The 21,782-nt window shown below is 44.2% G+C and overlaps 1 long non-coding RNA gene across 1 annotated transcript; it reads right to left on the minus strand.

Annotated features, from left to right (window-relative positions):
- Positions 1 to 1,892: 1,892 nt before the first annotated feature.
- LOC102958849 lies at positions 1,893 to 7,881 on the minus strand. Its single transcript, XR_445989.2, has 3 exons — positions 7,426 to 7,881; positions 6,558 to 6,684; positions 1,893 to 5,524 (listed from the first exon to the last, which is right to left on the minus strand). It is a non-coding gene; the product is annotated as an uncharacterized LOC102958849 (long non-coding RNA).
- Positions 7,882 to 21,782: the final 13,901 nt, after the last annotated feature.

Genomic DNA, 21,782 nt, shown 5'->3' on the forward strand with positions numbered 1-21,782 from the left:
GGCTTTTTTTCCTTTAAACTGAATCTTCTTTCACCACTCTTAACATAGTACTGAACGTCCTAGTTAGAGCAATTAGGCAACACAAAGAAATTAACAGGTATCCAAATGAAAAGAAAAAAAAACTGTCATCATATACATACATATATATATATACACACACACACACACACACACACACACACACACACACACGTATATATATGATGGGATCAAGACCAACACTTAACCGACTCATGCCCCCAGATGATAGATTCTTATACACTGAAAATCCCAGAGACTCAACTAAAAACTGTTGGATCTAATCAGTGTAAAGTTGCAGGATGTGATCAACACATACTGATCAGTTGCATTTTTTATACGATAACAGTGAAACATCTGGGGAAATAAAAAGCTGTCTCATTCTAAATGGCATCAAAAACAATAAAATACCTAGGAATAAGTTTAACCACGGAAATGAAAGATCCATGAATGAAACTATGATCCATCAATGAAAACTATGAGATTCTATTGGAAGAAGTAAAACCCAATGGAAAGACACAGTGTTCAGAGACTGGAAGAATACTGCTAAAATGTCCATGTTACCCAAAAGCTATTTATAGATTCAACTCAATCCCTATCAAAATTCCAATGGCACTTTTCCCAGGAACAGAAGAAACAACCTTAAAATTTGTATGGAACCACAAAAGTTCCTAATAACCAAGGCAATCATGAGAAAGAGCAGGTAGCATCACATTTCCTGATTTCAAACTATACTACAAAGCTATAGTAACCAAAACAGTATGGAATTGGCATTAAAAACAGACCCACCCCAATGGAACAGAAGAGATTCAAAATCCCACAGATGTGGTCAACTAATATTTGATGAGAGCCAAGAACATCCAATAGGGAAAAGAGAGTCTTTCTAACAAACGGTATTGGAAAACTGGATAACTCCATGCAGAAAAATGAAATTGGACTCCTTACCCCACTCACAAAAATTAATTTGAAATGGATCAAAGACCTAAACATAAGACCTGATGCTACAAGATTCTGAGAAGAAAAAGGAAGCTCCAAAACAGTGGTTCTGGCAGTGATTTTTTTGGCTATGACACCAAAAGCACAAAGAAAAGAAAAAAGCAACAAGTGGGACTACATCAAGTTTAAAAGCTTCTACATCGCAAAAGAAGTAACTAAAAAAATTAAAAAAAAGACAACGTATGGAATGGGAGAGAATATTTGCAAACCATGTACAAACAAGGGGTTAATATCCAAAATTTTATAAAGAATTCATATAACTTGGGGCACCTGGATGGCTCAGTTGGTTAAGCGTCTGACTTAGGCTCAGGTCATGATCTCACAGTTAGTGGGTTTGAGCCTCATGTCGGGCTCTGTACTGATAGCTCAGAGCCTGGAGTCTGCTTCAGATTCTGTGTGTGTCTCTCTCTGGCCCTCTCCTGCTTGTGCTCTGTATCTGTCTCTCTCTCAAAAATAAACACATTAAAAAAAAGAACTCCTACAACTCAGTAACAAAAAAAAAAAAAATCTGATTAAACCATGGGCAGAGGAACCACACAGACATTTTTGCAAAGACATCCAAATGGCCAACAGGTACAGGAAAAGGTGCCCATTATCACTAATCATCAGGGAAACGCAAATCAAAACCAGAATGTGGTATCACCTCACACCTGTCAGAATGGCTAGTATCACGAGGACAAGAGATTAAATGTCAGCAAAGATGTGGAGAGAAGGGAACATTTGTGCACTGTTGGTGGGACTGTAAACTGGTCTGGTCACTTTGGAGAACAGTATGAAGCTTCTTCAAAAATTTAAAAATAGAACCATCATAGGGTCCAACAGTCCCACTTCTGGGTATATACATAACCAAGGGAAATGAAAACAAGATCTCAGAGATATCTGTACTCCCATGTTTATTAACATTGTACACGAGAGACAAGATGTAGTGACAGCCTAAGTGTCCATCAAAGGATGAAGATGTGGTATATATTCACAGTGGAATGTTATTCAGCCATTAGAAAAAAGGAAATGCTGCCATTTCTGACAATACAGAGGGGCCTTGGGGACATTACGCTAGGTGAGATAAGTCAAACACAGGAAGACAAATACTGTATTTTTTATACGAAGATTCTTAAAAGAAAAACAAAAAACTCTGAACTCAAATAAGAGAGTGGAATGATGGGTTACCAAAGGCTTGGCAGGGGACAGGGAGATGTTGTTTAAGGGCACATAATTGCAGCTACTAAGTAACTCCTGGAGATTTAACACACGGTACAGGGGTTACAAGGAACAAAACTGTATTACAAACATTAAACTTGGCAAGAGACTAGATGTGAACTGCTCCCACCACTAGGAACACAGGATACAGGACACCACCAGGATACAGAGGTTAATGCTACGATGCCAATCACGTCGCAATATAAATTCAACAAGATCAATGTTGAACACCTTAAACTTACATGTTATATGCCAATTACGTGATCTGTCAATTATATCTCAATACAGAATAAATGAAAAAATAACCTTAAATGGTCTTAAATGGTGCAGCAAAATGTACCCATTCATATATTTGTTCTTTGCTCCTTAGATATGAGATAATTTTAGGTAACAATATTTTTAGTATTCTAATTTCTTTTAAGTTTTTAAGTGCTTCATAAATCAAGACTTCACATTTATCACAAAGACTTATGACCCTTAATGATTAAGTAGGGTTTTTTTTTTTTAACAAAAAAGGATTTCAGTAAATATTTGCAGAGCTGCACCAAGTGTCCAGCTCTCCTGACATGGAATGGCCGGGAGTGTATTAAGTCGGGTGGCGGGGAGAGGCCCCTTCACCTCGCCCATACTGCTCCCACCTGCCCCCCCTAAAACTGCTAACAAATTGTCATGGGTTCGGCAGGGAAACCTGAAAGAAACCACACGTACTCCTTTTTCTGTCACATCTACCTCTTTTCTTCCTCTTCCCTTATGCCTTTGCTCTCTTTTTTAAAATACTCTGGAATCACTCTTCAGGGCATACTGAAACCAAGCTAGGGCTGAAGGCTTTGCAATTACACAGCAACTGCTGGTTTTCTCTCCTTTGTAAGTTCTTATTCATAGAGTATGGTCCTAGCCGGGTGGATCATACAACAGTAACTGATGAACCGCTTCAGAAGATCTTCTCACAACGATGACACTTACGGGGTTTCTCTTTGGTATAATTTTTCAGATGCTTGGCAGGAGGTTTCCTCTGGCAACGAGTTTCCTCGGGATTACATTCAAAAGGCTTCTCCTCAGTATGAGTTCTCTGGTGCTGACTGAGGGAAGTCCATTTGCAAAAGGCTTTCCCACATGTCTGACGCTCACAGGGTTTCTCCCCAATACGAATACTTAGGGGGCGGGGGGAGCGATGAATGAAGGCTGAGCGTGCGTCCACATTCACTGTGTTCACAAGGTTTTCCCCACTGTGACTCCTTGTGCTGACTTCGGGAAAAGAGGTCACAGAAGGCTCTCTGATCTTCTTCACACTCCAAGGGTTCTCCTGCAGTGTGGACTCTATCATGCCAGAAATAAAAGCGGTGACTGGAGGCCTTTCCACAGCACTGCATTCAGGGCTTTTCTCCTGGGAAAACACGCGATCAGCAAGAGAACAGCGGTCACAAGAGGCTTACCCGCTCACTTTGTACTTGAAGACACTTTCTCTTGGGTGGGCAAAACTATTCTGGACAAAGCGGAGCTGTCCCCGATTCTCCTCCGTTCCTGGCATTCATAAGGCTTCTCCCAGCGTGAATCTGCCTGTGCCACGGGAGGTCTGGCCCGCAGCCGAAAGCCCTACTGCACTGGGAAACTCTCCCATGGCTTCACTTGAGGTAAACCCTCACGTGCTCACTGAGGTCTGCCTTCTCGAGAAAGGCTTTCTCACGTTCAGTGCAGTCCCGGGCTTCCCTTCAGCACAACTGCTGTTGCCAAACACGCCACCATCTGTTGAACCTTCCTCTCGTAGATTCTTCCCATAGACCACCGATGCTTTACGTGGACTGTGTGAGTGGTTCACGGAAGGCGCCCCACTGAGACTTGCTCCCGTGAAAGCCTCGAAGGCAGATTAGCTGTGCTTGGAGCTCACCTTCCCCGGGAGCCTCTCCGTGTGGCTCAAGTAGCCCTCCGCTGGCCCTCGTTGTTCCCGGTTCACCCCAACCATGAGCCCCATGAGAAGCTCTGAGTCAACCAAGCCTGGAGTGAGGCTGCCTCCCACAAGCGGAAGGCTTTATGGTCTCAGGTTGTGCTTTCTTGCCTAAAGGAAATCGGATACACAAAAGGCCCCCCACGCTCAGGGCCCAGTGTGGTTTCTCCCCACCGTGAAGGGCCCGGTGCTGGACAAGTCCACAGCTGACCACAGAGTTCCTCCCACCCTCCCTGCAGGTAAGGGCCTTCTTCGTCCCATGGCATCTGCTGACCTTCACAAATCAGACCAGGCTCCTTACTTTCTAAAAAAATTTTCTCCACTCCACTGCTTCTGCATCTGGTCAAGATTTATACTACCCAGAAGTCTCTCCTACAGGGACTCTTGCGCTGGTGTTGCCATGTTGCCCAGATGGTGTTCCCCGTGGCTCAGCCAGGTGCAAAGATGTCTGTCAAGAATGGGCCACATGTGTCACAGGGGTGAGCCTTTCGGGGGGAAGGACCTGCCTGGGGAGTTCTCATCTGTGACACCCACTGATGGGGAGCATCAGAAGGTGTAGCCTCATCCTTCACTGCATGCCGACAGCCTGACGGAAGATAAATGCCGGTGAAGTGCAGGTTTAATTGGTGGCCTGTGGCACCCCATAACAAATGTGTGTCTGATGCAACCAGGAAGTAGTCCATGGGGCCGCTGGCACGACAGGGGAGCCAGAATCAGGATGAGGAAGGGCAGCTGTGTGCCGCGGGTCTCTAAAGGTCAGAGAATGAAGGAGAACACACAGGGAGAGGGGACAAGGATGGATGGAGTATAGGATAAGGAGAGGCAGGGGCTCCAAACCACTCCCCTGCCAGTGGTCGTCCGGCAAGGCCTTGTTCCTTGTGACGGTGAGTGCTGTGCAAAAGGGTCTGTCCTGGGCCAGAAAATTCTGGTTGGAATGGAATACTTTGTTTTCAAGGAAAATTGAAGGATATGAGCACAACTCACGACCCGTTAAAAAGAGCCAATGCCGCAAAGCACTGCATGGAGCACCACGAGGGGAAAAGGTGTGGAGATGGGAAGGGCGGGGGACCAACAGGTGACTGAGGACAGAGTAAAAGTGGTAAGTGGGCAAAGTGTCACAAGCGGGGAAGAAAACGTGGGATGAGGTCAGCCGCTGGTTGTGGCATCAGAACGCTAGGAGATACAGCACAGGTTGCTGGTAGGAGGCGAAGCCAGCCCTGATGCGACCATTCCCGTGGCTTCCACTCACCGGGGCCGGGCCTCCTTCAGGTCTTCTCTGCTGTAGCTGCCACTGCATCTACCTTCTCAGGCACCCTGCGTTCCCCTCCGGCTGCATTTGGGAAACAACATGGGTCCTGGAAACTGCAAGTCCTACGGGGAAAGAAGAGCTGGTTGAGTGGCTAGCAGTACCCACAGTGACCCTCTCCAGAAGGAAGAAAATTAAGTATTTAAAAAACAATCTTCGACACAGTCTTGCAGGAAGAGCTCACTGTTCTTCACAAGGAGTGACCGCACGGTGCCTGCGATTCTTGAAGAGTCAGGCCCCAGGATATGTCAATTAGAGGAAGCAGGGAGACTCTGGGCAGACTCTGAGAGATCAGGGATTTGGGTAATCACCCGGCCAAGGTGTGGCCAGGCCATATTTGTTGGGCAGAATACAAGACTCCTCGCCCCCAAATCCTTCATTTCAAAGCTTTGGGACAGAAGAGGCTGGGGCTGCTCTAAGAGAAGAGGAAACAGTGTTCATTGCCCAGCTCTGGTACCCATACCACCTAGTCCAGGGAGCTAAGGAAAGGGATCATGCCATGATGGTACTGTCAGACAGAAAGCTGCCCTCTGGGGAAAAAGGAAAGAGCAAAACTCAGCCCAGGAAATTGGGAATCATACCTACCCCCAGGTATCCATGTCCCTGTTAAGTCTTTCCAGCCGAGCATGGGCTGAACCTAAAAATTCCTTTTTAATGAACAGATTATGGCAAAAATGATAGGATGTCACTTCTGAGAATAAGTTACAAAAATACCAGCCTCTATATTGGATGCTGTCTCTTGCTCATGGGAATCAGCTGCTGTGTGGTGATCTACTTATGGAGAAGACATCATAGCAAGAGACTGAGGGAGGGTTTGGGACAAAAGCCAACGAGAAAATGACTACTTAGTCCAACAGCCTCCTGCTCGTGTGCGTGACCTTGACAGGAGGTTCATCTCCAGTTGAGCCTTCAGATGAGACAGCAGCCCTGGAGAGTCTGACAACAAGGTTATGAAAGACCTTGAGCTAAAGATACCCACGTGAGATATGCCTGATTTCTGACTCACAGAAACTGTGAGATAATACACGTTTGTCGTCATCCCACTAACCTCTGGGATAATTTGCCACATAGCAACAGATAACCACAGCAGGGCCTTACCCAGTGAGGACACAAGTGCAAAGTTCTCCAGCATCACATCACGGTACAGGAGTCTCTGAGCCTCCTCAAGGAGCTCCCACTCCTCCCGGGAGAAGTACACGAACACATCCTCAAAGGTCACACAGCCCTGTCGTGACGGGGGGACAGTTGAGCCACAGGCAAGAGGACTCCCCAGTCAATCCACTCACACGACCACCCCGGTCCCTCTCCTCCCAGCTCCCGACTCAGAGGCGACACCAGGTCTTGGCGCCACTAGTGCCTGCTCTCTTCTCACGCCCCTCTGAGCACTGTGTGCAGAGCAGAGAGCCAGGCAGGTGGACAGGTGGGTACTGGATAAGCTCTGGACGCCAAACACTCGTGCTGGCCAGTTCTCCTGGTGTCCTCCAGACCATGCCTCCCAGACAACCAAACTTGGGCTCAGCCTTCTCCCAGAAGCCCCCACTACTAGGGCCTCAGGGCTCTCAGTTCATTTCTTCTCTCACTTCCAGTCTCCACCGTCGAGTGACGTCTGCGTCAGCCCCCCTCTCCTCAGCTCCAAACTTGCAGCAGAGAGGCGCAGCCTCCCGGCCTGCCATTCCACTGCTCTCTGCTTCCAAAAGACACAACGGAGGCTCTGTTCACTCCCAGCTCAACCCCACGTCCAAGTTCCCCGTTCCCTTGCGCCTGCTCCCGTGACTGGGTCGCCCTTCCAGTGTTGTTCCCCGGGCCGTCCGTAACCCGAACACACGCGCCCTAGATCAGGATCCTGGGCCAGAGGGCCCTCCTCCAGGGACTCCACGACCGAGAACCGGGGGAGGTAAGGCAGAGCCTCACCGCCACCATCGGCCACAAGGAGGAGCGGTGACCGTGAGGGTGACCCTTCACTCACCTGCGCCGGATTCATCCGTGCTGCCGCCCCTGCCACCACCGGGGGACCGGGTGGGCCAAGCGGGACCCTGAGAGGCGGGTGACCAGTGCGGGTCCCGAAGGCTTAGCCCGGGCGGGGTCGCCTGCAGCTGCTTGTCGCGCTCCGAGCCTCGCTAGACGACGGTGTAAGTGCTCGCAAGGCTCGGGCCGCCGCCTTCGGGGACCTCCGCGACGGAGCGCGGGGGCGGGGGGCCGGAGAAGGCGCAGTCCCTGCGGCGCCCGTCCCACAGCCGGGCACAGTCTAGGGGAGATGGAGCCGACGCCTGGGCGTCACGACTCGCACAGGGCGCGGGGGCGGTCCCCGCAACGTCACTCTACCGCCCGGCGCGGCCCCGAGTGGCCCGGCGTGCGCCCCAGTCCACGTGGTCGTGGGCCGACCAGCCGCGGCTCACTGAGGGATGCGCTCCTGCGGCGCGACCGGAAGTCCCGCCCCGACCCCGCAGGAAACGCCCCTCCCGGGCGTCTGCGGCCCCTTCCCCAGGGCGGAAGCGCGCAGCACCCATTTCTGGGTAACGTAGTTTCCGCGCGCGCGCCACTTCCTGTCCCCACGGCAACGACAAGGGCCTGCGGGAACGCGCCGGGAATAGAGCCCCAGGTTTCCCAGTAAAGAAAAGCGCCCCAATTCCTGTGGGCGAGGGGCGAAGCCTCGTCCCCAGGAACTGGCGTCGCGGGACCAGGGGACCTCTCTGTGGCCCGCCGCGACCCGATGTGTCAGAAACTGCGAACGGGGATCAGCGCTGCCTTAAGGATCCTGCCGCGGTGCCCAGGTTTGAGAACCACAGCTCTACCGTGACGAGACTGGGCACTAAGTCTCTCGGAACTTGAAGTGCCTGTCACGCGGTTAGTGCTCAGTAAGTACCTAGTATTGTCATTGTCGTTACCATTAACACGCTGCAGAGGGAGGCGCGGTCGGGGTCGCCTCTTCGTAGGATCCTTGGCATTGCTCATGGAAACAGAAAATACAAGGACTTCTTGACTCGCAAAGCAGCCTCACAGGTCTTGATGACAAATTTTACATAAAAGCACAGATTTGAACTATTTGGCTTATTTCGTTATTTTTTAAAGAACGCGGCAGGAGGGTTTCGTAAACTACGGGGAGGCACGTTACCCAAGACGCGCATTATTACAGGTCTCATGATTCAGATCTAGGGAACATCATGACCCACTGCTGTCAGGCCTAAGTGGAGGGCGGAGTTGACATGGTCTCACGTTTGTGGCGTGACTTTCATCTAGTTCACAGTACCCAGGACCTCTGTCTCTCCCCCGTTGTGCCCTTACGACACTCAGGGCAGGTAGGCCCAGGTACAGATATGATTATGAAGCTCAGAGGCTTCAGGTCCTTATCAAAACATCGTCACCAGCAGCCCATCACCTGAACTTGCAGTTCCCAAAGGAGCACTAAATCCTGGGGAGGTGTGAAATATAAGACCCCTGAGGATATCCCCAGAATTGTGCACAAATGTGAGGACGATTTCACAGTCGCTTCTGTGTATATTCCGTTGGTCACGGCTCATTCACATGGTCCCAACATAAGTGTAAGGAAAGCTGAGATACATCCCAGGTGTCCAGGCAGAGAAAATGGGATTAGTAAGCATCCAGCCGCCTTCTGTCACAATCCATCAGTTTGGTCACCAGATACATATTTTTATATTGCTCCTATGCATTCTATACTGTCACTCTTTTATTATTCCAACAACTCAAACCCCATCTAAATACTGAAACCATCTCACTGATACACTCTCTACTGCGTGTTGTTCTTTGCATCAGTTTCAAACACTATTCCTTAACACCAGGAAACTATCAACACAAAGTAAATTACTTCCACTCACATCCAGTGTATGGTGGGTCAGGAACACATGGAAAGACACAGTGAAGGTGCCAAAAACAATCATCCACATAGATTTTTATACTCCCAATAGTGTTTTTCAAGAAAGAGCCTGAAATAAGACTGTATGAGGCCTAAAATGAAAAATTTAACAGAAAACTAACCCACACAAAATGAATCCTGAAGTTTACATTTAAAATTTGATCAAAGGGGGCACCTGAGTGGCTCAATCAGTTAAGCATCCAACTCTTGGTTTTGGCTCAGGTCATGATCTCACAGGTTTTTTTTTTTTTTTCGTTAAAGTTTATTATTTTGAGAGAGAGAGAGAGAGATGGCATACAAGGTGGGGAGGGGCAGAGAGAGAGAGGAACGGAGGGAGGGAGAAAGAGAATCCCAACCAAGAATGATCTCACAGTTCTTGAGTTCGAGCCCTGCATCTGGCTCTCACTGACAGTGCGAAATCTGCTTCAGATCCCCCTTCTCTCTCTGCCCTCTCCCTGCTTTCTTGTTCTCTGTCTCAAAATAAACTCTTAAAAAAAAAAGAAACATTAAAGTTTCATCAAAGGAAAGTGATGCCAGGTGAAAGGTGTGCACCGACAAAAGGAATGAAGATCCAGGAGAAAGATGATCTGTGAATTAATACAATTACTCACTGTATAACACATGAACAACATCTCTTTTTTTTTTTTTTAATTAAAAAAAAATTTTTTTTTTAACGTTTATTTATTTTTGAGACAGAGAGAGACAGAGCATGAACAGGGGAGGGTCAGAGAGAGGGAGACACAGAATCTGAAGCAGGCTCCAGGCTCTGAGCTGTCAGCACAGAGCCCGACGCGGGGCTCGAACTCACGGAGCGTGAGATCATGACCGAAGTCGGACGCTTAACCGACCGAGCCACCCAGGCGCCCCCAACATCTCCTTTTTGAGTAAAATGATAGAATGACAATGCAGTCCTCAATAATATCCTTTATATTGTGCAAGAGAAGGGGAAATGTATTAATGCTATATTCTGTTGTTACAGACATGTTTTATAATTTTTAGCTTAAAGACGAATAAAATAGGACCAGATACATTCCCAACTAAAAGCAAAGTTTAGGGGCACCTGGGTGGCTCAGTCGGTTGAGTGTCCACCTTTGGCTCAGGTCATGATCTCACAGTCTGTGAGTTCGAGCCCTGCGTCGGGCTCTATGCTGACAGCTCAGAGCCTGGAGCCTGCTCTGGATTCTGTATCTCCCTCTCTCTCTGCCCTTCCCCCATTTACTCTCTCTCCTTCAAAAATAAATAAACATTAAAAAAAATTTTAAAGGAAAGTTTGGAATGCAAATTGTACAAATTTTTAAAAGAAAGTATAAGTAACAGAACTGAAGCAAAGATAAGCACAAAATAGGAAGATGAATTTGAACCCAAACATACCAGCTATCACATGAAATGAGTATGGAATAAATGTTTGAATTAGTAATTTTTGGTGGGTTGAAAAATATCTGGCAACATTCAGTTTATAAGTCATACTTGTAAGATAAGATATTATAGAGATAGGTGAAATAAAAGTTTGGAAATATATACCTTACAATTATTAAGTTAAAAACACACAAAAAAATGTGTTTGTACCTGAAAAATAGATACAAAGAAAAAAACATCAACTGGGAGACATGTCTTAAATTATTTAAAATTTTTCTTATTAAGTTTATTTTTGAGAGCGCAAGTGAGGGGGGGAGGGGCAGACAGTGAGGGAGAGAGAGAGACTCCCAAGCAGGCTCTGCACTGTCAACATAGAGCCTGATGTGGGGCTCAAACTCATGAACCATGAGATCATGACCTGAGCTGAAGTTGGACGCTTAACTGACTGAGCCACCCAGGCGCCCATGTATACAATTCTTAACATCATTTCAAACTACATAGTTTGAAACAACAATTGTACTGTAAGAATAGAGTTAAATCTTGGATATTCTCCTATGTTATCTCAGTAACTGATTTTGAAAAGGCAGGCGTAACATTGTAAGGTTGCCTTAGATTCACACACCAAGGTGGACAAATCTGGCCTGATGGATACATAAAGAACTGCAGACATAGACGACAGGATGTTTGCTTTTTAGCACAAAGTAAGCGTGTATAAAACTGACGGTACAGGGGCCCCTGGGTAGCTCAGTTGGTTAAGCATCCAACTCTTGATTTAAGCTCAGGTCATGATCTCACAGTCGTGAGATCGAGCCCCACGTGGGGCCCTACACTGGGAGATTCTCCCTCTGCCCCTTCCCCACTTGTGCACACACTCTCTATTGCAAATTAAGAGAAAAACCAACTGACTATATAGCATAATTAAAAAAAAAAATCTCTTCAACTTGCATGGAATGAAATAAAGAATGCAATCAGGGTAGAAAATATCTGAAAAAATTTAAACATGTGCTTGGAAAATTAAGTTCCAAAATACTAAATAACCCATGCCTAGAGTGGAAAGATAATACAAATAGAACTATATTTTTTGAAAACAAGGACATCCCCAGTGCCATCTTGACAGACCTTTTGTAAGTAGTCTGATGAACAGTATTCAGACAAGTTAGGAGAAATAGATGGGGTCTACCCTTGAGTATGGGTTTGGGTTAGTCAGTGGACTTCTCTGCACTTAAGTTTTCTTATCACATGGAAGGGGTCTCTATGGTTCTTTAAAATGCTCAATGTCTATTATTCAAAGCATACTTTTGTTTTAAAATTATTATAGAACAGAGGGCACCTGGATGGCTCAGTCAGTTAAGCATCCAACTCTTGGTTTTGGCTCAGGTTTATGAGATCAAGCCCCACATTGGGCTCTGCACTGACAGCACAAGAACCTGTTTGGGATTCTCGCTGTCTCTCTGCCCCTCCCCCACTTGCACTCTCTCAAAAATAAATATTAAAAAATATAAAATTATTATAGAATATTCAACTTGAAGCTTTACTTTACAGTATACCAAAAATGATGACATTCCTACATGTTCTCGTGAGGTGCAATTAATGAATTCCATTAAAAGGAACACCATTTAATGTGTATAATTAAAGGATGATGAGACAGATATACATTCATCCCCCAAATCTTTAAAAATAAAAGAATAATATATCCAGGTAATACAAAAAAGCATCTGTAAAGCATTATTCCATTCATATACATTTCAAAATCAGACAAAAATAAACACCATTTGCAATACACATTTAAGTTGTCAAACTACAAAGAAAAGAGAATGAGTAAAGCTAAATTCCAGATGGTGTTCTCTGAAATGAAGGACAGGATTTGCAATCTTGTGGGTTCATACCCGGCATGCTAAGATTGCCATGTTCCATTTTTCACTGGGGGGAGGGGATGCATTAGTATTAATTTATTGCATTGATATTTTTTCCTCTTTTTCATACATGTGTAATTCAATGAGATTAAATGGGCAAACCTTAAAAGTGTAGTTTGAAGTCTCCTTATTTGTGTTTCATGTGCAGCCCCTGGTGTGCAGAGAGAGCATGCCCCGTAACTTCTCAGCACGTATGGGCCTCACCTAAGACTGCACAAACATGTCCGCTAGTATGTTATCACCACGGATTAGGTTTTCCTGGTCATGAACCCATCTACAGAATTCTGCAGGATTACTACCTTGTGTCCAATGTACATCTCCCCTCCGAGCGTTGTTGCGTGGATGCAGCAGTCTTAATCTCTGTGCTTCCCTCCAATGAATGAATGGAAGAAATTAAGCTCCTTAGAGATAACTGTCATCCGAATTATTTCCAGTTCGTGATTATGAAATTGTTACAAACTTTTGTGTATAGGCATTTTGGTGTAAAAAGCACTTGTTCCTAATGGGTATGCCCCAAAGTGATTAGCTTGGTTATAAAATGTTTAAAAGTATTGTAAAATCTTTACCTCAGACTATATATAAGTATTAACTCAAAATGGGCCTAGACCATAACGTAATTATGAAAACCATAAAATGTCTAGAAGAAAACATAACTCAAAGTTTTGCAACCTTGCATTGGACAAGCTCCTAAAATTAGAGAGTTTGACACAAAAAGGACACATCAAACAAACAAAAAACAATGAATTATTGATTACATTAAGGTTAAAAACATCTGTTCATCAAAAGACACCACTAAAACAAAGAGATAAGCCAACAATTGAGAGAAACTAGTTGCAAAACACACATCTGATAAAAGAGTAGCATCCAGAATATTAAATTCTGACAAACCATGTTAGAAAAAAATTAAAAAAAAAATTTTAACGTTTACTTACTTTTGAGAGACAGAGAGCGACAGAGCACAAGTAGGGGAGGGGCAGAGACAGAGAGAGAGAGAGAGACACAAAATCTGAAGCAGCCTCCAGGCTCTGAGCTGTCAGCACAGAGCCCAACGTGGGGCTTGAACCCATGAACCGTGAGACTGTGACCTGAGCCGAAGTTGGACATGTAACTGACTGAGCCATCCAGGTGCCCTGGAAAAAATTTTATTTAAAAAAAAAATTTTTTTTTTTACATTTATTTATTTTTGAGAGAGAGAGAGAGAGAGAGAGAGAGAGAGAGTGCCTGAGCAGGGGAGGGGCAGAGAGAGAGGGAGACATAGAATCAGAAGCAGGCTCCACACTCCGAGCTGTCAGCACAGAGCCTGATGTGGGGCTTGAACCCATGAACCGTGAGACCGTGACCTGAGCCAAAGTCGGATGATTAACCGACCGAGCCACCCAGGCGCCCCTGGAAGAAATTTTCTAATGGGCAAAGAAAGGATTTGATCAAGCAACCAAAGATCTATGAATGACCATTGAACAGGTGCTCAGTATCATGAGTCATTCTGGCAATGCCACCTAAAACTATACTACAGTAATGAAGCACCTGCTAGAATTGCTAAAATTAAAAACACCAACAATACCAAGTGCTGCTGAGGATGCAGAACAGCTAGCATTCCCATACACTGTTGGCGAGAACGCCAACTGGGACGGCCATTTCAGAACGACTGGCAGTTCCCTACACAGGCAGCTGTACATGTGCTACAGGACACTGCACTCCTCCAGTTATGCAAGTGAAAATGTCTCCTTCCAAACATCTATTGAAATATTCAGGGAAGTTTTGTTCACAATAGTCCAAAACATGGAAATGTTTTCCATAAACTGGAAATGGATGAAGAAATTATAGCACATACAGAAAACAAGAGACTACTCGGTTTTATGTAAAAGAAATAGAAACAACATGGCTGAATCTTAAAATACCTGAAAAAAAAAAAAAGACCACATATTAAGTGATTCCATTCATTTGGTATTCTAAAAAAAAACCAGATCAGTGGATCCTAAGGCTGGGGTTTTGGAGAGGGATTGGACTACATGAAGGAACACTTGGGAGTAATGCAAGTATTTCACATCTTGATGGTGATGATGGTCACAAAACTATATATATATTTTTCAAAATTAATCAAGATGTATTCTTTAAAAAAATTTTTAATGTTTATTGATTTTTTGAGAGAGACACACAGAGAGCAAGTGGAGGAGGGGCAGAGAGATAAAGAGGGAGACACAGAATCCGAAGCGGGCTCCAGGCTCTGAGCTGTCAGCACAGAGCCTGGCGTGGGGCTCCAACTCACAAACTGTGAGATCATGACCCGAGCCAAAACCAAGAGACGGATGCTTAACCAACTGAGCCATCCAGGCGCCCCAAGATATATTCTTAAAAGTGAGATGATTAAATGCAAATTATACTTCAATACATTTTTTAAATTAATAAGGGATATTTAAAGTTTAAGATAACGTGATTCAGTTCAGATACTTCCCTAGACTTGTCCAAAAGAACAAGGAAGGAATGTAAAGAAAGTATGCAAGAAAGCAGTAAAAATTTTGTTCTATGGTAGGTGAAAATTTTGGGAGAAAGACTTAGAAAAGAGAATGGCAAAAAAAGAAAAAAAGAAAATGGCATATCATTTTATTTTATTTTATTTTTATTTTTTTTAATGTTTATTTATTTTTGAGACAGAGAGAGACAGAGCATGAACGGGGGAGGGGCAGAGAGAGAGGGAGACACAGAATCGGAAGCAGGCTCCAGGCTCCGAGCCATCAGCCCAGAGCCCGACGCGGGGCTCGAACTCACGGACCACGAGATCGTGACCTGAGCTGAAGTCGGACGCTTAACCGACTGAGCCACCCAGGCGCCCCTGGCATATCATTTTATAGGCTGAACATATTAACATCACAAGGGGAAAGCTGCAGAGAGCCATGGTGTGGGGCAGGTAGCACAGAACCCATGGGGAAATGCACACTGGGGTTGCCATGATGTAGGAAGAATAACACAAAATTTCACCTGAGGTTCCTTTCATCAGTGAGAAGCAGTGGAGTGGAGGTCCGGAAATGGTGATAACAAAGCCAGAAAATAGTGTTCATCTGAATAGCTGAATTCGTCAGATATTTTAGCTTACTTTACGAACATCCAGGATTTCGCCCGTGTAGAGAAGAGCTGCTTGAAGAAAATGGGTCAGCAAAGATGATGATAAGGGCAGGTATTTGGTGGAGAAAGCAAGTATGTTCAAGCAGTAAGTATAAAAATCGGAACCCCGAGAGAAGGCTAAAATGATGCTGAAAAACATGAACACACTTGGAAGTGAGGAGTAGGCAGAGGTTTGTGGGGTGGGGGACATGGGGATCCAGGCTTTTCCAGAATTCCCCCACAGCCGGAAGCAGCTCAAAACGTGGGGCTTACAATGACCCTGGGTCTAGGGTCTGGCATGGCTGCTGCCACAGAATGGGGCAAGCAGGGGGCTTTTGGGGGAGTGTGGAGTAGTATCTACACGTGAGAGTGGGAAAACGAAACCCGGGGGGGGGGGGGACAGCAAATGTGGAAACAGAACTTGTTCCTTTAGATGTTTTATGGCAGAAAACCGGGAGAGGATTACTGGGGCCTGGGGGTATACCTGAGACATGAGCTTGGAATGCACAGGAGTGAGGGCAGGCAGGCAGCCGGACAAGGGGGAAGGCCCTACCATTTCCATTAGTGAGGGGGCCGACGTCACGGGCAAGTGTGGCTCCTTCCTGCTGGGGACCCTCTGGTAAGACTTGTGGGAAAGTGGGTTATACAGGGAACGGAGGAACCAACAGTGTTGGCTACAGAAACTCCCTTGCAAGACCTCAGTCCATCTGTGTCTACGCTGGGATCGCGTCTTCAGTGTGATGGCCAGCTGGCGTTGGCAGAGCAAGTAATCAATACACCTTTATAACGGTATCTGCGGAGGCCCTTTTGGCAGGAAGTTAATACCATACCCAGAAATAACTATCAATCCCAGGAAGGACGAATCACTTCCCCACAGTAAGAAACAGACCTGATGTAAGCAATCTGCCACCAAGTGGCAGTCTGGTCTCCTAGAGAACGTATCGTATCATGATCTTAGCGTCGGTCTTTGTAACTGGCCCGTCAGAGGTTCAGTTAGTGAAGTGGCTATTTCAGTTGTGGGGAGGCAGACGCCATGCTGCAGGGCTCACCTAAAAGCTCCATTTCCGCCACCCCAAGGTGCAAAGACTGGGAAGGCCGAGGGCTGAGCCTGGCTAACCTCGACTACTCTGCAATGGGTGCCTGCAGGCGCTGATGGGGGACACACGTATCCCTTCACTGCACCCCCTCTAGTAACTGCGTGCTCCTGTTCCGTACAAACGTATCACTTGTCTGCTACTCTTGATTCTTCAGTGCTGCTCAACAACCAGACAAGCCATCTGCCACAAAAGTACACATATTGCCTTACTTCAGGCCACCTGTCCTAATGCAAAAGTGATACCCAATTGTCCTGGTCCGAGATCTGGCCACAGAGAGGACTTCTCCACACCAGTAGCCTTCGGGGCCACTCTAAGTGAGATGTGATGTATCACCAGTTCCTTTGCAGCCGACCTCCCACTCGCCCCCAAAGAGGAAGGAGATCCATCTGTAACCAAGGCCTGGGTTTTTCCTAATCAACTAGCCAACCAAAGGGGCAAGAGTCTAGTTCCACTTTTGATGTTTGGTTGTTGCCCACTTTTGATCCCCACTGTCCCCTTCTGCACCCCCGCCCCCCCCCCCCAATTTGGGGAACCTGATAAAAAAGTCCATAGGCTCCTTCCCTTTGTGCAGGGGGGAGAGCTAAATGTGCACCCTCACCTAGTACCAAAGCCCAAGGAGGTGATCCGAGGTGGGGTTCTGCTTCCACATCCAGGATGGTGTCACGCAAACCCAGGGGAGGAGCTAATCTTCCAACTGCATCCGGAAGCAATGAGAGTGGCTGGCACTTCATTCCCTGCCCCCTCCCCAAAGACGGGTCGACAAATTACTCAAGCCCAACAGACATAAAACGACTGGATAAAACAAATTTAAAAACAACAGAGCCTCAGGGACCTGTGGGGATAATGAAAAAAAGTAACATTCATATTGCTGACGTCCCAGAAAGGAAGCAGAAAGAGGGTGGAGCTAAACATAATACTGGAAAAAATAAAGGTTGAAAATCCCCCCAAATCGGCAAAAGGCAATTTCAAAAACCTAAAGAAACCCCAAACAGGATGAACAAAAAATTTCTACACCAGGGCACAAAATAATTAAATTTCTCAAAACTAAAGACAGAACAACATTTTAAAAGCAGCTGGAGGGAAATGACATATTATCTGTAGGGGAACAGAATGGCAGATTTCTCACCTGAAACCACAGGAGGTCTGAAGGTAGTGAAGTAACATTTTTCAAGTACTAAGAATTGCCAACCATGAACCCTATATGACATCAAAATTTCCGTCAAGGATGAGGAAATAAAGCCATTCTCAGATGAAAGAAAACAAAGAACGTGTGTCACCAGGAGACCTACCCTGAAAGAAGGGCTACAGGAAATTCTCCAAACAGAAAGGAAATGAAACTTTAACGAAAGGGTAAGAAACAGGTAAACTGTTTAAAAGCCCTTCTCATGAGCTTTTAAAAATGTTTGACAGGTGCCCCTGGGTGGCTGTCAGTTGAGCATTGGACTTGGGTTCAGGTCATGATCTCGTGGTTTTTGAGTTCAAGCCCCGTGTGGGGCTTTGTGCTGACAGTTCAGAGCCTGGAGCCTGCTTCAGATTCTGTCTGTCTCTCTCCCCCCGTCCCTTCCACTTGTGTGCACGTATGCGTTCTCTCTCTCACAGAAATAATAAATGAATTAACTGAAAAACTAAAATTAAAATATTAAAAAAATAAAAATGTTTGACAACTGAAACAAAAATTGTAACATCATTCAATATGGTCCTCAACACGGGAAGAGTAAACACCCAAGACAACTAAAAGAATAGTGAGCGTAAAGGGACCTAATAGAACTAAGGTTTCTACATTGCACTTAACTGGTAAATGTTGTTGAGAGGAGACTGTGATAAATTGCACATGTACATTTTAATACCTAGAGCAACGACTTAAAAATAAAAAGGAAAAAAGAAATATACCCCCAAACCACTATATGTGAATCAAAGTTGAATTCTAAAATATGTCCAGGGACCTAGAAGAAGGCAAGGAACACTTTGCCCACCCCCACAAAAACCAAAACAGCAAAACAGGAACAAGAAATGGGAAAAATTAAAAATCGAAGAAGAAAAATGACATTTAGTCCCAACATGTCAGTAACGACTTCAAGTATAAATGGTCTAACATGCCAATTAAAAGACACACTGTCAAAGTGGTAGGGGAAAAAATGCAGGATCCCTCGTATGCTACCCACAAAAAATTTACCTCAAATGTAACAATATAGGTACGTTAAAATAAAAGAGATGCACAAATATAAACCATATAAATAGTAATAAAAGTCCAGCAGTGGCTATGTTAATACCAGATAAAGTATACTTCACAGCCATGAAAATTAACAGGGACAAAGAGGGATATTAGTTACATAATGATACAAGGGTCAACATACCAAAAAAGATAGAGCCATCATAAATGTATATGCACCAAACAAGAAAACATTCCAACACACAAAGCAAAAGGTAACAGAACAGAAAGAAAGAGACAATTCCACAATTATAGTTGAGGATTTCAATGCTCCTTGTTCAGTGACTGATAGAAACACTAGGCACAAAATCAGCAAGGATATGGAAAATCTGAGTAACACCAATAACCAGCAGAATCTCACATTTATAGAACACTCCACCCAACAACAGCAGAATATATCTATATCTGTATCTATATCTATAGCTATCTATAGATATAGATCTATCTTTTTCAAGCACCCATGGAACATTTAACAAGAATGTTGTTTATGGCTCATCTGTTTGTGGGTCATAAAGTACACGTCAACAGATGTAAATGTTCTGAAATCACTCAGACCACATATGAAACTAGAAATAACAGAAAAATAATAAAATATTCCAAACACTTGGGTATTAACGAGCACCCTTCTAAATAATCCATGGGTCACAGAGGAAGTCTCCAATAGAATCAAGAATTATTTAAACTGAATGAAAGTGAATTCAAAACATATGAAAATTTCTGGGCTGGAACTCCAACAGTGATGCGGGAAATTCACAGAAACAAAGGCTTCTTACATTAAAAAAGAAAAAACAAACCCTACCATCTCAAAAAACTACATAGAGCTAAATAAAACCAGAAAGAGTAGAATAATAAACACCAGAGAAGAAACTGAGAATAGAAATAGAAAAAAATCAGTGATATAAAAAGCTAGTTTTTTGAAATAGTCAATAAAATTGATAAAATCTAAGAAGTAAGTAGAAAGAACAAATATCCATTTCTAATATCAGGAATAAAACAGGAGATATAATCATAGGTCTTCCTATCATGAAAATAATAATAAAGGAATACTTCAAACAATTCCACAATTTAGTTAGAAGACTTAGATGAAGTGGAACAACTCCTCCAGAGTTCTATCAAAACCCACCTGATATAAAATAACAACTCTCAATAGTCCTCTACCAATTAAGTTGAATGAATGTGTTATTAAAAGTATCCCAAAGATGGGGCACCTGGGTGGCTCAGTCGGTTGAGCATCCCACATCGACTCGGGTCATACTCTCACAACTTGTGGGTTCGAGCCCCGTGTCGGGCTCTGTGCTGACAGCTCGGAGCCTGGAGCCCTGCTTCGGATTCTGTGTCTCCCTCTCTCTTTGCCCCTCCCCTGCTCGTGCTCTGTCTCTGTCTCTCTCTCAAAAATAAATAAACATTAAAAAAAAATTCTTTAAAAAAAAAAGTATCCCAAAGAGAAATCTCCAGGCCCAAATGATTTCACTGGACAATTCTACCAGATATTTAAGTAAGAAATAACACCAATTTTATGAAATCTCATCTAGGAAAGAAAAGAAAGAAAAGAAAAAGAAAAGAAGAGGAGGAACACTTCCTAGTTCATTTTGGGAGGCACGTAATCTGCAGACACCGATAGTAGTACAAAAAAATTATACACCAATATGCTTCTGATTTTAGACACAAAATTCCCCAATAGAAGATTAGCAAACAGAATGCTGCTACACTATATTTATATTCCATGACCTGGTGCAGTTTACTGCAAGGAAGCAAGGAGGCAAGGCCAGTTCAACATTCAAAACCAGTCAAAGCAATCTGTCATATCAACAGGCTACAGAAGAAAAATCACATGGTCACATCAGCCAAAGGAGAAAAAACATTTGGCAAAATTCAATACCCTTTCAATGAAAGCTCTTAGTAAATTAAGAGTGTGTCTTTCCAAACTAGACAGAGAACACCTATATATATATATATATATATATGTATACATATACATATGCCTATACATATATATAAAAGAGACAAACCAAAAAATAGACTCTTAATTATTGACAACAAACAGATAGTTAACAGAGGGAAGGCGGTTGGGAAGGATGTATTAGGTGAAGGGGATTAACAGTACACTTATCTCCAGGAATGAGTAATATACGGAAATGCTGAGTCACTATATTGTACACCTGAAACTAATATAATGCTGTTTGTTTTTTTTTTAATTTTTTTTAATGTTTATTTATTTTCGAGAGAGACAGAGACAGAATGTGAGTGGGTTAGGGGCAGAGAGAGGGATCTGAAGCAGGCTCCAGGCTCTGAGCTGTCAACACAGAGCCCAACGTGGGGCTTGAACTTACAAGCCGTGAGATCATGACCTGAGGTGAAGTTGGACGCTCAACTGACCTAGCCACCCAGGTGCCCCAATATAATGCTGTTTGTTAACTGCACTGGAATTAAAATTTTTTAAAAAGTAAAACAACAAAAAACCCACAGCCATCATATTTAATAATCAACACTGAATGCTTTCTTCTTAACATTACAAACTAGGCAAGTATGTCCTCTTTCACCCTTTTATTTGACATTGTACTGCAAGTTCTAGCTAGTACAATAAAGACAGAAAAGGAAATGAAAGGGATACAGATTGGGAAGAAGACAAAACATATTTGCAATTTGCTGATAACATTATTGTTTATGAAGAAAATCCTGAGGAATCTACACAAAATTCTGCTAGAATAAGTATTCAGCAAGGTCGCAGGAGGCAAGGTCAACATATCAAAATTAATCATATTTCTCTGTAACAGTAAT

Source organism: Panthera tigris, chromosome E2 (assembly GCF_018350195.1).
Source record: "Panthera tigris isolate Pti1 chromosome E2, P.tigris_Pti1_mat1.1, whole genome shotgun sequence".
Classification (NCBI taxonomy): Eukaryota; Metazoa; Chordata; class Mammalia; order Carnivora; family Felidae; genus Panthera; species Panthera tigris.